The sequence below is a fragment of the Myotis myotis genome, unplaced genomic scaffold (genome assembly GCF_014108235.1).
Source record: "Myotis myotis isolate mMyoMyo1 unplaced genomic scaffold, mMyoMyo1.p scaffold_m19_p_7, whole genome shotgun sequence".
Taxonomy (NCBI): Eukaryota; Metazoa; Chordata; class Mammalia; order Chiroptera; family Vespertilionidae; genus Myotis; species Myotis myotis.
The window spans coordinates 33,106,295-33,124,440 of NW_023416379.1; the positions used below are offsets into that span (position 1 = coordinate 33,106,295).

At 39.9% G+C, this 18,146-nt stretch overlaps 1 protein-coding gene across 8 annotated transcripts in view; it reads left to right on the plus strand.

Moving 5' to 3' along the window:
- The window catches only part of FRK (fyn related Src family tyrosine kinase), a 315,749-nt gene that overhangs the window by 124,412 nt on the left and 173,191 nt on the right, over positions 1-18,146 (plus strand). Inside the window, exon 1 of one of the 8 annotated variants that reach the window (XR_004968932.1) lies at positions 16,226-16,249. The exons of the other annotated variants lie outside the window; for them this stretch is intronic. The gene's annotated coding sequence lies outside the window, so the exon portion shown is untranslated. Of the gene's footprint in view, positions 1-16,225; positions 16,250-18,146 lie in introns of those variants that run through there. 8 annotated transcript variants of the gene reach the window in all.

Consider the following 18,146-nt stretch of genomic DNA (forward strand, 5'->3'; position numbering starts at 1 on the left):
TCATTGTGGTTTAAAATTGCATCTCTCTGATGATTAGTGACATTGAGCATCTTTTCATCTATTGGCCATCTGTATGTCCTCTTTGCAGAAGTGTCTATTCAGGTCCTTTGCCCACTTTTAATTGGATTAATTGTCTTTTTATGTTGAGTTGTATAAATTCTTTATAAAATTTGGATATTAAACCTTTATCAGATGTATCATTGGCAAATATGTTCTCTTCACTTAGTGGGTTGTCTTTTCAGTTTGTTGATGGTTTTCCTTTGCTGCACAAAACTTTTTTAGTTTGATGTAGTCCCATTTGTTTATTTTGCTTGTTGCCCTTCCCTGAGGAGATATATAGAAAGAAAATAAGGCTACGTGAAATGTTCGAGATTTTACTGCCTATTTTTTTTCTAGGATTTTTTATGGTCTTGAGTCTTACATTGAAGTCTTTAATCCATTTGAGTTTATTATTTTTTATGGTGTATGAAGGTGGTCTAGTTTCATTTAATTTTGCACATATCTGTCCACTCTTCCAAACATCATTTCTTGAATAAACTACCCCATGGCATGTTCTTGCCTTCTTTGTCAAATATTAATTGACCATAAAGGTGTGGGTTTATATCTTGTCTTTCTATTCTGTTCCATTGATCCTGATTTCAGACTTCCAGCCCAGAACTGTGAGACAATAAATTTCTGTTATTTTATGCTATCCAGTTTGTGGTACTTTTTTCTGAAACCCTTGGAAACAAATACATTGGTAAAATATCAACAGCAAAAAGTGCATCTTTCACCTCTAATGCTATTTTCTCTTTCCAGTTTCCAATATTACCATATGGATATTGATAGACTCCTAAGAGAGAACAACACGGTGATATAAATAAACTCCTTAATTTTTTTTAAGACAAAACATTTCCAAGTATAAAGGCATGTAAAACTTCATAGTTCTGAGTCCATCTGGAATACAGCTTTTAATTACAATCTTTTTCTGTGATGAGAACTTTTAAGATTTTTGTCTTTTATCAAATTTCAAATATGCAATAGAGTGCTATTGACTATAATGACCACACTATACACTATATTTTTATTTAGGGAAGGCAAAGAAAGATTTTTCTGGTTCAAGATAAAAGGATTCAAACAATTTCTGTGGATTCTTGGGCATCAAATAACGTCTATACAATAGAACGTAGCATATGTTACGAACCAATGTGTGGTCCTATTTCTGAGAAAACAGTAATGTGTTGCAAAAGAGATGGTGGGCACACACCAGCAAAGAGACACATTCATTTTGAAAAGCGTAAGTGCCTGCATTGAATCCACTTTGCTCATATTTTGCCATTTATAACTGGGAAAAATATTCTTCACTTTAATAGCTTTTTGTTGAACAACAAAAAAAAAAAAACAAGTACAGAGAGGGATCCAGATGGCAGTGGAATAGGTGGAAGGTACATTCACTTCATCCCAGGACCAAACTAGAATTACAACTAAAATATAGAGCAAGCAACCTGAATAACCAACTGAAGAGTAGCTAAAGAGAATTCTTATAACCAAGGATTTACAGAAGAAGCCACATGGAGACTGGGAGAAAGGGTGGAGACTAAGAAAGGACTGGCCCTGCTCTTACGGGTGGTGGCTGGGATTCTGAAGGGATATCTCAGCTGCTAAGCTTCCCCTGAGAAACATGGAGTCCCAACTCCATACTGGGCTCCAGAACCCAAAACGCCAAGGCTGGGAAGAGGTGCCCACATAACATCTGGCTGTGAAAATCAGCAAGGACTCTGCCTGTTAGGGAGAATGGGGATTCTGCTAAAGACACAGGCACCCTATTAAAGGGCCAAAGCACAAAATCTTCTTCTCATGCCCCTCAGCCTGGTGGAGGGAGGGTGGAGTGGACTAGCCTATGGTCCCGTGAAGAGAGATTGGAGTTTGTAACTCTGGGGAGAGAGGTGAAGAGACAGCCACCAGGATCCCAGTGCTGTCACTCTCCGACACTGCAGATGCCACCTTTCTTGGGTGGAGCACTCCCCTCTATATGGCATCGCCTGGAGGAATGCAATAGCCCTGAACCGCTGGACTCCCTCTCAGTACATCCTGCTGAGCTTGCACCCTGCTGATGAGTCAGCTGCCTGGGCTGGGGTGTAGAAGTCTGGGCAGACTCAGGAAGGGTCAGTGACTGAATTTTGTCTCTAAGGCAGGGGCGATTCCCTCCACTTTTCCCTGAACTTGACTGGTGCCTCCCCTCATGGGAGACCCACTAACCTCCCTCTCTGGGCTCCTGATGGTCCAACCCTCCCGACTCCTAGTAGCTCTGCCCTGATGAAGTCTGGGAAGAATCTGGGACAGACTGAGTTGTGTGGCTCTGAAGCAGGGGCCACTCCCTCCACTTTCCACTGAGCCAAGTCTTGGTCTGTTTGGGCCTGATAAACTCTGCTGGCTTCCCCCTGACAACTCCCTGAGATCTCGCCCATCCACAAAGGCGTGTGAGCACACAGCCCATGGCAGCTAGACTTGGTATACGTGGGGCATTGCTGAGTGACCTCAGACCCTGCACTGGCATTGAGTTTGAACCTGTATTGATCTGGTGAACACCACTTTTCCCTACCTGGTGACTCACTGAGAACCTACCTAATGTAACTCGAGTACCACCTGAGGCTCTTTCAGTGACTGATGGAGGCAGGCAGAGGCAGAATACAGGGTGATTTGGAACTTTCGCTGACCTGCCCTGGGCCCAGTTATGGTAAAAGTAGGCCTGGTGTGCAGCTTGGCCCTTCCTGGCAGAGGCAGCCACAAATGTGGATGGCTTTGTAGCTCCAAACAGGTTGCCCAAGGCCAGTCACAGGCAGTGTCTGACATTGGCCTGTACCAGAGAATCTCCCAAAAGGCCCCACCCAGAACCAACACACCTAGTGGCCAGTTAAAAAAAAATCAGAGGAGGATATACTGGGGTTAATGACTAGATGAACACACAATACAATATATAGATGATATATTATGGAATTGTACACCTGAAACCTATATAATTTTATTAACCAATGTAACCCAAGGAAATTCAGTTAAAAAACGAAATGGGGATAAAAGTACAAATAAAACTCAAGATAACTATTAAAAAAGAGAAAGTCATAAAAATTATTTAGAAAACTAAACACTAAGTGGGTATTATATACTAAATGCATTTGCATATGTGATCTTGTTAATCCTTCAGTAAACCTCATGGGATATAAAGATCATGGACAATTTCCCCTATTTTTTCAGTCAAGAAAAACAGCATCAGGGCTGTTTAATGACTTGGTGGAGGCCACACAGCTTGTCATTTGCAGGATCAGGATCCAACCTTCCAATCCACATCTGACTTAAGTATTAACCAGTTGTCCCTCTTACGCTGTACTGCATTGAAATGACCTCCTGTCCACCTATCTAGAATATAAAATGAGTTATGAAACACATCCAGACTTAAATAAAACTCAGTAAAAGGGATGCAGAAATGCTTTCTTACTTGGAGAACAGAAGCTTGACTCTGAAGAGTCAGATCAAGTCTATGTGATTGAGACATCTATACCTATCAACTTGAACATTTGATAAAAGGATCTTTTTTGAGTGCTTGAACCTACATTCACTAAGGAGAAATAGAAACAATCCACAGACATATAAACTGAACAAACATGCAGTGGGTTTGACATCAATATTTAGTTTTTACTCACGAAGGCATTGCTGGTAATGTTTTACTCATGACTGAGATTTGTCTGCAGCTGGTCCTTGGGAACCTCTACATTGAGCCCCGGTGATGTTCTCCCTTGGCAGCATGGACTGCATTGCTTCAGAGCATTTTACTTAGTCTTAGTATTGACTTTGGCAATGGACGCAGCAACAGAGAATTAAGTCCTAGGTCTTCACCAGTTGACTCCCACAATAACGAACTTATTCTCTGTCATGTCCTAAATTGTGTAAGTTTATGTTCACAAATGCCCTTCTACCCTCTACCCAAGACAGAATGATTCACAGACCCTCTTCTCTTCTCATCTTGTCTGTGAATTCTTTCATTCCCTAACAAAAACAAAGTTCACCTGTGATTTTTGCCTTGGCAAAGATAGATTGATATACAAAAATACCTTTCTTTCCTCTCTTCTTTCTCTTTCTCACAGAGCCTTTTTGACTTAGTTGTGCTACAATAGACTTTTCCTGGCTTTGACTTTGACCCTGTCTCTACAGGAAGGCTATTTCTGGTTACTGAAGTCTGACTGTGCTGCCAAAGCTACCTCTGGAGGCTCTGATTGGGTCATTACGGCTGAGGAGAGATTCCTCCAGCCGTTCTGAAGCCAGTTTGCTTTTTTATATATTATATATAATTCCAAGCCCATCCTAGACACTCCATTTGTTTTTTATTCAGCCTTCAACTGAGGATATATTTGCCCTTAAAGAACTTTTTATTCTCATGAAATGTGAAAAATTTTAAAATCCTATATATTACAATTGAAGGTAAAATAAAAACTAAAAAGAAATACGTTTTCCTAGCTCCTCAAAGTTATAGCATAGAGAGTACCCACTAGAGGGTGTCATTGAGCTGTTATGGTGTGATCTGACCTGCTTCCACGGAGGTTTATTGCCTGGCAGTCTTGTCTCTCTGTGATGGATAACGTGGATATGGGTATGCAAGGGAGGAAGCAGTGATGCTTCATGGATTCCTAAGGTCCTATATATGCAAATGGGAAAAAAGAGAGGTTTTGTGTTTATTTTAACATGTGATGAACAAACTCACAAGATACACTGTTGTTTACAAATAAGCACACACAGGTACACACATACTCTCTCTAAAACAAAATTGCACAAAAAACCTAAAGATACTTGGATTTAGTAGAAATACTGTTTTTTTCTAGTGATCAATGAATCTAAGTACTGCTTTTGGCCACAGAGATCAATACATTTTTTTAAAAAACCAGGAAGGTTCATGGAATGAAAAGCTTTACTGTGTGTTACTTCCTATAACCTCTAATTATTAGGTTTGATTATAAAAATTTCATTCTAGGTGAGCAACAGTATAAAATTAGATTAACACTCACTGGACACCAATACCATACGAACATTATCATAGGCTCTTTAAATGTTCACATTTAAGAGGCCAGTTTGTTATTCTTCTTTTAATCTTCGAGGGCTGTAAAAGTTTATAATACTTCAGTGTCAATACAGTTTTTCAGTTGCTAGCCTGAGCCCCTGTAGGCATTTTAGCATGCTTTATTTCATTAGAGTTTCAAATAAAATGAAATAAGCAATGTTCTTAATGGTGAAAGACTGTCATTAAAAACAATCCAGGTTTTTATAGTCTTTCCTTATAGAGGTCACTTTCAAATTCTTCATCAATCACATTTTCTAGTGTTCCATGTCAGTTACTTGGTTTGGGTTTTCAAAGCAACCAAATCAATATTACAGTCTTTCTGATTGGTTATTGCACATTTTATTAAAAGAAAATTCTCACAAGTGTTGGTCTGGCCTGCAATGTGGCCCTTTGGATCAGGCTGTATAAGTGAAGTCTTTGCTTGTTCCTGCTTTTACCATGTAGAGATACCTATTAAATACTAAGATGACCTTAGAGAAAAATAATGAAATTAACCCCCCACAGTTATCCCTTCAGTTGATTCTAAGGGCTTATAACTTTTCATATCCACCCTTAGCTTTCAAGGAAATCTTTTTGCAATTCATGTTCCTTAAATCCTCCTATCACCACTCAGAGTTTAGTAATAATTTTAATTAATCTTGTTGAACGTTATTTAAAATAATGTCCTCTCTTTTCTATGGCTTCGGTTATCTTTATATTGTGTAGTCTTCAATGTACAGTGATTCTCAAACTTTTGTGTTACAGATGTCCCCTTTTTAGCTCCCATTGTCCCCTCCAACCCGCTTCCCATCCCCCCCCCCCATGCTCCAGGACTTCACAACCCTATTGTCTGTGTCCCTGGTTTATGCATATATTGCATATAAGTTCTTTGGTTGACCTCTTCCCACCCCTCCTCACCCCACCTTCCCTCTGAGATTCAATGTTTTTCAGTAACTCTTTATACTCTTAAAAATTATTGAGAACTTCAAGAGCATTTTTTCATATCTGCTGATATTTATTGCATTAAATATAGAAAGTGAGAAGGTTCTAGAACATATTTAAAATAACATCTTAGATTTCTTTTCAAACTTCTTCAATACTATATGAAATCTTAACCAGAAGTCATTTAAAAAGAGTAGTTGAGCATGGCTGGCATGGCTCAGTGGTTGAGCCTCGACCAATGAGCCAGGAGATCACAGTTCGATTCCTGGTCAGGGCACATACCCAGGTTTTGGGCTCAATTCCCAGTGCGGGATGTGCAGGAGGCAGCCGATCAATGATTCTCTCTCATCATTGATGTTTTTATCTCTCTTTCCCCCTCCCTTCCTCTCTGAAATCTATATATATATATATATATATATATATATATATATATAGTGATAAAATCTCTCTCTCTCTCTCTCTCTCTCTCTCTCTCTCTCTATATATATATATATATATACATATATATATATATATAGTGGTATACAATATTACACAATATCATGACCAATGGATTTTGATGTAATAGAGCATGATAAGTTATTTTCATGCAAATTCACAAAGTGAAATTGCAAATAACTTATCATGCTCTATTACATCAAAATCCATTGGTCATGATATTGTGTGATATTGTACTATCATGTATCGGTCATTTGGAAAGTATTGATTCCTTAAGTTATGCACATTTCCCAATGTTCACACATTTTGTTATACAATATTAAAAAATCACATTTGTTAACATAACCACTGATCTCATCAGAAAATTGTTTAAGTATTTCGGAAAGCTTCCAGGCTCATAGTAGTGAATGCAATTTTTATAAAGTTTGAATTTTTGTTTTGTAATCTCAAATTTTATCTTTGGTGACAAATAATTTCTCTTAATATTGACAGACTTACTTAGTTTATTTTTTTTTTAAATATATTTTATTGATTTTTTACAGAGAGGAAGGGAGAGAGATAGAGAGTTAGAAACATCGATGAGAGAGAAACATCGATCAGCTGCCTCCTGCACATCTCCCACTGGGGATATGCCCGCAACCCAGGTACATGCCCTTGACCGGAATCGAACCTGGGACCCTTCAGTCCGCAGGCCGACGCTCTATCCACTGAGCCAAACCGGTTTCGGCACTTAGTTTATTTTTGAGAAAATGTCTACCAAACATCCACAACTGAATAAGCATACTTAATCTTTTGGTTTTTCTTCAAGAAAGAAGAAAATGTTATTCTATAAAAAGGGAGCTATGTCAGCTCACAACTCAATCACACATTTCTCCTTTAAACAACAGCTGTTGTACTTCAATCTACAGCAGAAATGCTATATTGTACTTCTTACTTGTAACTCTAAATATTCTAAAGATTTATATGCAGGGGTTGAAATTTAATAAAATAATTTTTACTGCTTTCACATTATTAAGAAAAACTAATATTTTAAATAAATTCAGGTGTGTGGCTGAAACGCTCAGTGGTTAGAGCGTCGGCCTGCGGACTGAAAGGTCCTGGGTTCGATTCCGGTCAGGGGCATGTACGTGGGTTGCGGGCACATCCCCAGTGGGGGGTGTGCAGGAGGCAGCTGATCAATGTTTCTCTCTCATCGATGTTTCTAGCTCTCTGTCTCTCTCCCTTCCTCTCTGTAAAAAATCAATGGAGCATATTGCAAAAAAAAAAATTCAGGTGTGTGGTGGTAGAGAAAAGTATGACTACTACCACAGTTTTGGTGCCACCACTTAACTGTGTACTATGGTGCCAGTAGTTTTGCCCACCATTGCTTTTGCATCATCAGTGAAAATACCAATACATTGAAAAAGGCAAATATGTTTGTATCTTATTGCTATTATTTAAATAGTTTCGACCTTGTGAATTTCCTGAAAGTGTCTCAGAGAACACCCTCTGTCTATGGACTCACTTTGAGAAGTTCTGTACTAATTCAAAACCCTTTCCTGAATTCTAGACCCATGTATTCAGTGGTCTACTAGGCATCCTATAGGTACTGTGAACTCAGGCCTAGGGCAGGGGGCAGGATGGGAGCGGGCTGGAAGAAGTTAATAGGGAAAAAAGGAGGACCTATGTAACACTTTCAACAATAACGATAAAAAACCAAAACAGAATTTTAGTTGGATACTGGTCACATTTCCTTCTTTTCTTCCAAGCTGCTTTTCTTTCATTTTCCATCTTAGATGTCTTTAGTCTCCAATTCATTCACACCAGAAACTTAGGAGTCACTCTTGATTTTTATTTATTTATTTATTTTTTAACCCCTTTTGCCTAATTAGTCACTAAATTCAATCTCTCAAATATACTTCCTGTCCAACTTTGTCAAGATTGAGTTAGTTCAAGGTTTCAGAGCTCAGATGATTGCCTGTAATTTGTGATCCCTTCCCCTCCAAGTCTCTCTCTTCTATTCAACCTCTACAAGCCTTCAGGGAGTGCTTTTAAAAAAGCTAATCTAAATCATGCAGAAGGGACCTTGGTTCTTTGTGTTAGAGCATTTTCGCTGTAAAAAATTGTAAAACAATTTTTAAATAAAAGCATTTAATGCATTTGGCTGAGAAGATAGACGAATCACAGAGCCGGGCATATAGCAAATTCTTAATAAATGTTTATAATTTTTTATTAATTCTTACCCTAGAGTCCTCACCATTATATTGTGTTAGGTAATACGTTAGAGTTACAGTTTCTAACTTATTTTTTCATTTAATTCCCAGGGCATAGCACAATGTCTAAAACATAATTGATGCTTAATAATAATTACTGGTTGAATGATGAAAAGTTTAATCTGAATTACCTAAAAATATAGACATTATTAGTTTTACTAGTGGCCTGGTGCATGAAATTCATGCGGGGGGGGAGGTGTCCCTCAGCCTGGCCTGCACCCTCTCCAATCTGGGACCCCTTGGGGGATGTCCGACTGCCGATTTAGGAACACAGAAATAGGGCCTAAACGGGCAGTTGGACATCCCTCTCACAATCTGAGACTGCTGGCTCCTAACCGCTCACCTCCCTGCCTGCCTGATCACCCCTAACCACTCTGCATGCCAGCCTGCTAGCCCCCAACTGCCCCCTCACCTGCCTGATTGCCCCCAACTGCCCCCTGCCATCCTCACCCTCTACTGCCCCCCCCACCAGCCTGCTCAGCCCCAACTGCCGCCCCCCATCAGCCTGTTCACCCCCAACTGCACCCCCTGCCAGCATGCTTGCCTTAAACTGCCCCTCCTGCTGGCCCGATCATGCCCAACTGCCCCCCACTGCTGGCCTGCTTGCCACCAACTGGTCCCCCCGCCAGCCTGCTCACCCCCCTACTTTCCCCACCACCAGCCTGATCACCTCCAACTGCCCTCCTCTCCTGGCCTGATCTCTCCTAAGCACCTCTGCCTTGGCCTGCCACAATGGCTTTGTCTGGGCAGTGGCCACAGAGCCCGGCTTAGCTTCTTGGGTCATTGGGTCAACCCAGGAAGCCAAGCCAAGCCTCCCGTTCGCTCTCCAGCTGGCTTGGCTGATTCCATGGCTCTGGCTGGTGCGGCCATCCTTGTTGTGCCAATTTGCATATTCCCTCCTTATTGGCTGTGGGTGCTGCCATCTTTCTCGTGAAGTGATGGTTAATTTGCATATTACTCTTTTATTAGATAGGATTATAGTTTACATTTTTCAGTGTCTTAATTCTTGAAGATTCTATTAATTACCAGGTGAAAATATACTGCTAGTAGTTTAACATATATTACCTAAAATGTATAAAAACATAAATTTGTGAAAATATTACCCTCAAATTAGCAAAATCATTGCCCATTTTTAATAGCACATTTCTTCTCAAGTTCAGAAAGAGCCAAGTTTTAACCTGCCTCTGAATGGGCATGACGAGGGGTTGGCAAAGTTCCTGAGACTCCTGAAATTATTAACAGTATTTAGTGGTGTCCCCTGTGCATTTTTTTGGGTGGAAGGGGTAAGGAGGAGAAGATCCACAGCTTTGGTCAGATTCTTAAAAGAGACATGTGACCCAGACCATAAGGTGGCAGGCAGCATAGTACCAGGGGTTGCCAGGTCCTATGACAGACCAGTGGGGAGAATTTTTTAGCAGGAAATGTTTTAGGAACATGTCAAATTATACAATGCAGGGAATTGTCCTATACTTAGGACCAAACTTTGAAAACAAATGATCTGAAGTTCATGACCTTGAACTCAAGTACCTGACCAATGAACCAGAGCCAGTACTTAGAATCATGAGCTCACAGTCCCTATATTATTCATGTTTCTTTAGCGTGTCCCTTGGGTTTGTTGCCAACACTGCTGGGGCTCACACGGAGCCTGTCACGATTATAACCTTGGGTTTCATTTCTTCGGTGTAAGTCTCCTGACTTTTTCTTTCATCCTTTACATGTTCTCAATGTGATGCCTTTTATTTTTTATTTTTAGAACTGACATCAGAATAGATCTAAAAGCAGAACATTGTGGCTTCTCCTTTTTAGAAAACCTGAGCAGAGAGAAAGAAAGAGCTGTTCTTTGACCTTAGGATGTCTTCTGAAAACATGTTTGTTACTAAAATTTTTTATTCTCCTCCTTTTGAACTTTGAATTGGCTATGTGGATAGTCTGACTAAAACTCAGTAACAAATTCACAGATTTACTTGGATGAAATATACGGTCTAAATGTAAGACCATATCCAGAGAGGACAGGAATATGGAGCCTAGAAACAGTGAGGTGAATGCCTGAATTACCCAGAGCAGGAGTTTTAACTTGCACCTTTCCTCTGAAATTTCAAATGCATTGTTTGTAAGTATTGGGCTAGGTTAGGATCTAGGGTGACCATATGTCTCCATTTGCCTAAGACAATCCTCATTTATACCCATTGCCCTAGGATCTTTTTGGTTCCATTTTCACCTTAAAAGTATTTCAGTTTGGCCCTGGCCAGTGTGGTTCACTTGGCTGGGTGTCATTCCATGCACCCAAAGGTTACCAGTTCAATTCCTGGTCATGGCAATTGCCTGGGTTGCAGGCTTGATCCTTAATAGGGAGTGTACAGGATGCAGCCAGATAATGTTTCGCTTTCATATAGTTCTCTCTCTCTCCCCCATCTCTTTCTCTCCCTCTAAAAAGCAATACAAAATCTTTAAGAAAAGTATTTCAGTTTGGATAGCAAATTACATGGACATGCTCTCTGCCACTAACAATGTTATGAGTCCACGGATGCTTCGAGAATTAGGTAAATATGCACTGACGATTAGAACCAAAAGAGAAAGTGAGATATTGAGATGGGCAGGCATTGTGCTGTTTTTGCAGATGCATAAACTTGTAGCCTAGGGAAAAGGCCACAGACTGCGTTGCCTTGAGGATTTAGCATTGTAGCAGGTACACGAAGCATGACTGCATAGAATAACCTGACCTCATCATTCAGTGTGTTCTTGGTGGACAGCATTTGGTTCAGTGGTCTGTGCAAAGGGATTATGATCAAGGTCTTGTCAACAGAAAATGGAGAAATGCCTCACTAGATACCATGGCCAGGCTTTCTTCTTGAGATGTATGTCATTACCACATGAGTGCAAGTCTGCTGCATTAACCTACAAGGACTGACTCTGTGAGGAGGATTTGGGATCACAGGTGCCTCCTGGTGTTCCAGGCATCTGATTGATAAGAAAGGCGCTTTCATCTGAATTCCTGATTATCCATCCTCCCCCATTGGTAGCTTGCAGTTTGGAGCCTTTCTGAGTCTTTATTGTCAATTTCTCCATCTTCTTCCCTCTTCTGCATTTATGGCTTCAAAGAGAATCATGGGGCTTCTTTCTTTCTCAACTGCTCACTTATTACCCTCTACCGAGGCCCAGGTTTGTGAACACCCTTGGTTCCACGCACTGTGATGTCACGTGTGCCTCAGCCACTCCTGACACAGGAGGCAGACATGTGGGTGAGGGAGAAGGAGGTGGTTCCTCCCTTGCTAGTAACTCCTTCTTAGACCCACTTTATTATTGTTTCTCCTGTGAAACTAGGAACAAAATCGGTTCAGTTCATTTCAGTGGAATTCTACCTCAGTCTCAGAATTTTCACTATCACTTCTCTTCCTTCCCTTTTTTCTCCTTTGAAGAAAGAAATATCACCCAACTTTTAACGCGTTTTTGTTTCTCTTTACTGTCGTTGGGTTTCATGTGCATTGAAATTTAAGTTCTTTGCAATGAATCTTAGTCACAGACTCTTTTCAGAAACAAACTACTTTTTGACACAGAGCTTTTGGTTATAAGGACTGGATTTTAAAAAGAGCGTTTAAAATGGCTTGATTTAAATATGGGCTTTGGACAGACTTAATGCTGTTTTATGATAAAATACTTTATTTTCTTTAGGTATTCTCTCCCGGCTTCACATTCTAGCAACAGCCAGGAATATATCCCTTTCTTTTCTTTTGCTTTTGCCCCACTTATTCATCCCAGTCAGTATGTAATGGCTGTAAAACTTGCGCCTTAGCAATGTCCACATATACAAGTGTTTCAGGAATAGAGGGATATTCAGGAAAAGAACAATGAAAGGTGGGGAATATCACGTGACACCGATTTATGTGTGCTCTGTTAGCGAAAGGCTGGCTGACAGGCATTGGGAAGACGCTGCATCGTGTACCCTAGAATATTTGCCCATAGGAATGGTACCTATAGGCTATTTCTTGGTTTTTAATATTCATGGTAGAGATTTTTGGGAAATGCTGTGCTTGTCCTATGAAGTGAAAACAGGTGTGATTTCGTATGTGTGAATACCTCTGCATGTATCAGTATGTGGCTGTGTGTGTGTTCATGCATGCATGTATCTATCTGTAACAAATGTCTGGCTGTGGGAGGCCCTATTCTAGCGGCACCCCATCTGTCTGTGCGGATTGACGCCTGCATGAGGGATGTGTCTGTCACTCCACGGGTGAGTGTGCAGGTAGGTGTCGATGAATATATTTTATGTCGGTAGTTCCTGTGTAAGACAAGGTGAGAATCAGTTTTCAGCATGACTGGTTTCGGGCCAGCATAAGATGGTGACTGGCACTAAGCCAAGATTACTATTTCCTTACCAAATTACATGTACCGATCTGCTGGCATAAAGGACTTACACTTAAAAAAAAATTGCGAGAAAGTGAACTGTGAGCTTAGAGTGGAAATTGGAGCTGTGCTGAAAGGAACATATGTAATTGAAGTGCCAGGGCCTCCAGGACCGTGGGGTAATTGTAGCTTCATTGCTTAACGCACATGAGCTCTGTATAGACGGGGGGCAGAATTATTCCTATTTATGTATTCGCTTTTGTGTATACTGGGCTATGACACACTAATGATCGCTCTTCAAATCCCTTAGTGTTGCAATTACCATTCGCTCCAAAGCGTGTGCTTGTATTTTCAGTGCCTAGATCAGAGGGTAGCTTGGAATATTATGCTTGGCTGATGGCTAAGAGCTCTCCCCCACTCTGCCCTTTGATAACAGTGCTGCCCTCATTGTATGCTTTAGTACATGAATAAAGATACCAAACTGCTTCTAAGGGGAAGCAAGTAAGTTATTTGAAGAAAGGGCTTGCAGGGCCTCATCCCTGGTGAAATCTCAGCGTCCGCCTGTACTTAGAACTCCTTCGGGTCTGTGACAGATTGTATAATCACCGCGGAGTCCCGGGAGGAGCGCTTCCTGGATGATCAGCGTTTTAAACGCAGATCTATGTCACAAAGGAGGCAGAGTTAAAGTGACCCGAGTGGAAGCTGACAGGTCGTGAAGGTGAATTAGCCGCTGTGGTGTCACTGGGTGCAAATCACGGCGGGGGGCAGTGACGGGGGGGGGGGGGGGGGGGGGGGCGGAAAGGTCTCTTCTGGGTTAGCTGCTGGGCAAATTAGGTGCCAGTGGCTGCAGGGAACGGTTCTCTTGGCGGCGTTAGAGGCCCGCTGAGATCAGCGTTAGTAGGATTGCAAGGATGAGCATTTTGTCATGATAAGGAAACAATAGACACTTTTTAACCTCCTGTTTTTACAACGTGCTGCAAAAGCGCACAAGAGCTTGCCTGTCAATGAAAGTTTTACTTTCCTAAGGACCTTTGCCTTCATTAAAAACAAAATGTTTCACCTCTTCACTAGTTCATCTCTGTGTCTTTTCTTGCTTTTACCGTTGCCCTATCCAGTAGCGTGTAATGCAGATCTGCCCTTGAAAGACTGGCCTTAAAGCAACTGGTTTTGGAAGATAGTTTCCACTCTTAGAATATTGACTATGAGTTCCTCGAAGTGGTTCTCCACCTGCCTAATGCCGCGACCCTTTCATGCAGGTCCTCATGTTGTGGTGACCCCCAACCATAAAATTATTTTCGTTGCTCCTTCATCACTGTAAGGTTGCTACTGCTATGAACCGTCATGTAAACATCTGACAGGCAGGATGTGTTTTCATTGTTCGCGACCCACAGGCTGAGAACCGCTGCTCTAGGGAATCATTTCTAATCATAAAGAAATGTAAGTGTGTTTCAAATTTGTAAACCTATGCTAACATCACACATTTTAAAATGCAGGTCAATTATTTTATTTTATTAAAGTAATTATTCAAATAAAATAGTAATTATGATGCCACAAACATGTTCACAATGAAACACAATATGTGAAGTAAAATGTCTAGTATTTACCATATGATAAGATTTTGTAACATCAGTTTGGAGTCCTGGGAGGTTTGTGGTTAGGGACAGCCCAGGCCAAGAGAGTGAACCTGCTTACCTCTGTTTTTCCTTGATTTAGAGAGTGTCTGTTGCTTTTGCACCATCGTGGCAGTGTCACAACTAGGAATCTGACAAGGATATTAATAGAACCAGGAGTAACTGATAGTGTGAAACTGAGATTATTACAAATGATAGGACCAACAAAAAGACAATGCTTAGGCAAGAGGAATGCATCAACACACACATGCACACTCATGCACATACACACACACACACATCACACACTGAAACAGATCCTTTCTTGGTGGTGGGGCAATGGCCCTTTCTGCTACTTTTTGTCAATTCCATGGGTACATACCTACTCCATGTCCTCATTCCATGTACACTTGTGTATTATTTTAAAAATAGTACTTTGGTCTTGGAAGCTCACAAAATATTGGGTAAAATATAATAGAGCCTTTAGCTCTCCCTCACTACCCCTTTAGATAACAGTGCTTCCCTCATTGCATGTTTTGTATAGGGACACAATTACAGAATTGCTTCTATGAGAAAACATGTAAGCCATTTCACACAAAGACTTCCAATGCCTTGTCCCTGGGGAAACTTAGTAAACTGAGAAGAGATTGTTTTTTAAAAAAATTCTAGTTCTTTGAAAATGCCTATCAACAGTCTCTTCTAATATCACTCAATGGTAGTATTCCCAGGAAAACATATTATTAAAAATTTCATTATAAAATAACATTTTAATGAGAAAAAGAGGGAAAGGGCCAAGTGCTTTAGACCTGCAATAATGAAGTTATTGTTTTCTTTCAGAAATTTCAGTAATGAGTGGCCTTTAAATAGCTCTAAGTCTAAGAACAAGAGCAGGGAGCAAATCCAGCATTCAATCACGTCTATTTTTGCTCAAGAGTGGCGAGGAACTTCTATTCACTCTGAGTGCTTATATAACTCATTGTTGTGAAGAACAAAACACAAATCACCTCAACTTCAGCAGCCCTGGTGCAGCAGAACTTTCTTCCTTGCTCTGGCCCTCGCCAAATGGCATTCTAATCTATTGTGGTTAGCATAATGCAAAACACCCCGAACTAATCTTTTCTGTTATATCTAGCACTTGTTAGGAAAATTTAAGCAGACAGAGACATGCCATTTAAACATTATTTCTTTTGGAACGGAGAAGCAAGCGTTCACGATAGACAATATGTGGTGGGTTGGTCATCCCAGGAGGTACAGACCATCAGAACTTGGCAAAGACTATCAGAGGGATTTCCAAACTGGACTCAAGAAATTGCTAGTTTGTGTGTCCTGGAAGAGGGCACACCTCCATTTACCCAGATGCAGGCGAGGGGAGAACAGCCCCCTTGGTGCTTTCTGTCAAATGCCCCAGCTCTGTTGGGTTTCTTCTGCACCCTGTGTCTCAAGACCTGCTCCTCTTATTCATTTCTGCTCTGCTTTCAACTTTACCTTTGGCAGGAGGATGTGCGGGCTTTTCTGAAAGTTGGTAAGGAGCATTCACAGACCACAAGGAGGAAAACAAGAGCAAATACGGGGGGATAGAGGCATTGGGAAGAAAAAGGCAGGTAAAGAGGGGTCTGGAAAGAGGAACAGCTCAATAACCAGACGTCATTTCCTTCATATAGTGTGCTGAAGGTTTTCGGGAAAATCTCATGCTCTATGCATCGCTTTCTGCCTTTGGATGCCATTCCTTTTATGTGCATTCAACAATTTCATCTTGATCTTCCTGTCTTCTTTGTTGCTGGAGGCTGCCTGGCTCCCTCTGTGCTGCTCAACACAAGCTCTGTTCTGTTGTCACTTGCTTGTCATATTTATGTGCAGTGCCATGGGCATTCACATCTTGTCATCCGTGTCACTAGTCTGGACCTATCAGCATTACAGTTGTCGCCTTCTTGATAGACACCTTTGGAAATTGGTTAACATTTCACCTTTGCTTTAAACCATGTGAGAGTGTCACCGTATGGACCAGGTAGGGAAAAAAATGAATTAAGAGATTAGGAAACAGGAAAAATGAACATCACTAGAAATAACATTTTTGCATTAAAAGGCTGAGCTTGAAGATTATTGAAACCAAACTAGATAGATGAAAAGTGATCCTAACATACTGAACCCAACTTAAGTCTCTGAAAAATATTTAAATGTATTTCCATAAAGCTACCATCTTTATATCTATATTATACTGCATACAATCAAGTCATATGTTTGAATCAAAAGTATTATATTGTCCAATTACTCAGAAAAAAAAGTTAAACACTAATGATGGTTTATATCTAGATGGTAAAATTCTGTGTGATTTTGTTGTTAATTTTAGAAATGTTTCCCTAAGTTCTAAATTTTCCATTCTACAAATATTAAAAGTATAATATCCCATTATTATAAAATAAATACATTTATAATTACAGAAAATTTAAGACACAAAATTAATAAAGAGAAATATCTATAATGTACTGTTTTGTCACTTGCTTATCATCTTCATGTTTTGTCGACCTCAGTGATTTTGGTAGGGGTTGGAGGGCAAGACATAACACCAGCAATAAACTGTTTTGTGAGTGGCCTGAATCAATCTTTTTGCCAAAGGTGGTGTGATTATCCATCTCCATAAGATTTATAGAAAGAGTATCAATTTTCTGCTTACACAACTTGCTGTTCACTGGAATGTTATCTCCTTCAGGCAAATAAGTATTTTATTTATCTTTATTTTCAAGACCTTCATTCAGTGTCGAAGAATAGAAAAAAAATTGTTAAATAATTTAGTCAATAAATTTAAAACACTCGAATTACTTTTTAGAATTTTAGCAGCCTGAAGTACTTTTACAAAAAATCTGTATATTTGAATTAATGTGATCATAGATTTTATAATTTATACATTAAATTTATTACCACCTGGATATTATATATTTATTTTTATACTCTGTTTTCTCTTCAGATTGCATAAATATTTCCCTTTTACTATATATTTATTTCATGCATCTGTTTTTTGCTTTTTCCTCTCCCACCCAAGTCAAATAGAAATAAAGTAAAAAAAAGTCAAGTCCCAAATAGGAGGGGCATGTTTGTTTGTGTGCCAATTCTGTGGCCCCTCTGCCACAAATGTCATCTAGTAGGCACTCAATAAAAGTGTTGGATAAATGAGTGCAATGTGTTTCTTTAAAATTATAAATGTTAGGGATGTTTATAGTTAGGATATATAGAATTATTAAGTAAAGCCAATAAAAATCACTCACAATACAATTACCCATAGATAACCCCTATTAAACATTTAGTGTATTTTCTTCCCAGTTTTTCTATGCATGTAATACAAATATGAGGTTTTAATTATAAAAATAAAGTATTATACATATACATATCTAATTATATAATCTGATTTTTCACATTTTTTATGTGAAATGGGCATCATTAGTTATAACAGCTGCATAATATTTCACTACAAGTTTCTTCACAGTGTGCAACATAGGCTTGCAT